The sequence below is a fragment of the Geospiza fortis genome, unplaced genomic scaffold (genome assembly GCF_000277835.1).
Source record: "Geospiza fortis unplaced genomic scaffold, GeoFor_1.0 scaffold11, whole genome shotgun sequence".
Lineage (NCBI taxonomy): Eukaryota > Metazoa > Chordata > Aves > Passeriformes > Thraupidae > Geospiza > Geospiza fortis.
Window position 1 is genome coordinate 6892620 of NW_005054304.1, and position 2596 is coordinate 6895215.

The window sequence follows — 2596 nt, forward strand, 5'->3', positions numbered from 1 at the left end:
GGCACCGCCGCTGCTGCTGCAGCATCGCCCGGCTGCGGGGTGGGCTCGGGGCTGCTGCCGCTCCGGGGTCGGTGCGTGCCCGCCGGGAAGCGCCGCTCTGGGCGTGGGAAGCGGCTGCCAGAAGCCCGGGCTGTCCGGGGTGAAGGCAGGGAGCGAGCGGTGTTTTTACTGGGATTGCAAAATGGAGGTGATGGCGGGGGGGTTGTCGTGTTTGATTTTAGGTATCTATTTTTATATGTTTTCTGTGGGAGCATCTCCATCTGAGGGTATGCGGCTGTGCAGTGGGAATACTCTGCTCCTGCTTTAACTCATTTCCTGGTACACCTTGTATTCTCTTGCTCTGTAACCTGCTTTACATTGGATATTGAGTTGGATTGAAACGGAGGCAAAAAGAAGAGGAAAGTGGGCTTGGAGGCTTGGTGGCAGAAAGAGGCATTAAATTCCATCATTGTTGAGCAATGCTGGTAGTAGAAACACATTCGTTATCTGAAATCTCACAAACAAGAGGGAAGGAAAAACTTGTTTATTTATGCCCTGCCAGTTGGCAGATCTCTTTGTTTAGAGAGCATTGAGCCTTGAGTGTTGTTTGTTGTAATTCTGATATTTACTTAGGTGACTTCCCCAGAAAGAGCACAGAGTGGGAATGGCTTTAGAATATGTTTGTGTGATTTTGAGGAGAGACTCTGCATGACATGAGAGCTTTTAAAAAGAGAGAGGAAAAGAAAAAAGACAAAATACATCCTGTCATGATCATACATGCAGCGTTATTATTTTACCAAACCACAGGGACTGTTTTTTCACCGAAGGATATGTACTTATTATGTCAGCAGAACCTTATTATAGCAGAGGGTGAGTCTTCCACCCACAATAGATTTCCTCAAAATATTCCTCACAGTGTGAGGTTTTCCTAGCTCTAGCTGTGCTCTGTACATCCTTCGCTGTTTTGATGATGAATTATTCCTGGAATGTCAGGGTCTGAGGATGCGGTGTTGTATCTTCCCCTCTCCTTTTTATGTGTGGGGAATCTCTGCAAATGCCTGTGGCTTTACTGCATTGCATCTGTTCATATCTCTGAAACATGAATACCCAGCTGGCTGTATTGGGATTTCTGAAGAGCAGGAATAGGTTATGTGGTTGGGTATTGCAGTTCTTATGCTTTTTGCAATCCAGTTTTTAAAAGGAACTCTGAACTTTAATCCCTAACTGATGCATTTAAGAAAAGCCCTCTCTCCCCTAAGGGTTTGCCCCGTGAAGATAAAAATTCAGCTTTTTTTAAGGTGTATTGAGCTGGGCGCTAGGAATATTAATCACTCATATAAAATTTCAGATAAGTGAATATAAATCATATGTTTAATGTATACATGTGTATGTGCAGGCACGTGTGTGTTAGTGCTTGCCTACGCTAGAAACTTCTTATGTCATTGTTTTAGTATGAGGAAGGTATGCAGTTTGTAGAGGTAGCTTGCAGTGGCGCATGCACTTTTACTTCCTCTGCTACTGTCAGAGAAGAGTAACTGCCTTAACTGGATTGGAAACAGAGTGTGAAATTGTTATTTAAAATCTCCTCGTGTTTCAGGATACAGCTCCTACTTGAACATACAATGTATTAAGACCTCCAGCATTGGTTTTTTTTTTAGAGGGAGAAAAAACCAGTCTTAAAGTCGTGTTTTTAAAAATGTTTTCAGTATAAGTAAATTCACCAGGCCATTTGAAATATTTAGCTGTGCCTGTACAATCAAATTGTGAGTGGCTGTGTTTTTTGCTCTGCTCTCCACTGGAAAGTGTTGGTCTGTTTCTGTGAAACTGAGCTGCACAGAGATTTATTGGCAAAATGTTGGAAGATGCGGGTGGATAGAGATGGCATAGTCCATAGAGATGATTTTAGAAAAAACTAGTGAAAACCAGGTTTTCTGTGTCTGGTATAGGGATAGTTCAATATGAGGAGCTTCAGAAAATCTGGCCTGTAGCATGAATGGAGGGTTGAACTCTGAAGTATCACCCTAGTGTTTATATGGATTACTGGGAGTTTGAACTCCTCCTGTTTCAGTAGTAGTGTCTTAATTGGAAGAAAAACCCATCTCTTACCAATCACATCATCAACTTGCCCATTAGCAGCAAGTTCTTGTGTGGAATATGAACACAAGGAAAGTAATTAATGTATTTTTAGCATTTTTAAAAGAAACTAGCACTAGGGAAGATGACTGTAGTCTATAGGGAGCAGACTGTTGAGTACTCTTTTAGAAGGTATCCCAAATTAATATTTAGCTCATGTGGTACAATGTCATTGTAGTTCAAGTGGTATACTGGTGAAATCTTTTCAGCTCAGAGGCAGTGTCTATTTATGCTAGCAGGTTAGTGATCCTTGGGTCTTCAGGAGCGCTGTCTTTGTAACACACAGTTCCCCAGGCTGAGAGAAATGGCAGTCCCAGATTTCTGCCTTTCCAGTGTTAGTTTTGAAATGATTCCCTGCCACCTTCAGGGTGTTGCTCATGCATTTTTAGTTTGGGTTTTTTTGGTGGTGTGATAGGACATGAAGATCGCTCTAAATGTAGCTGTTTAAAGCACATTTAAAGCACATGCAAACACTTGAATTTTC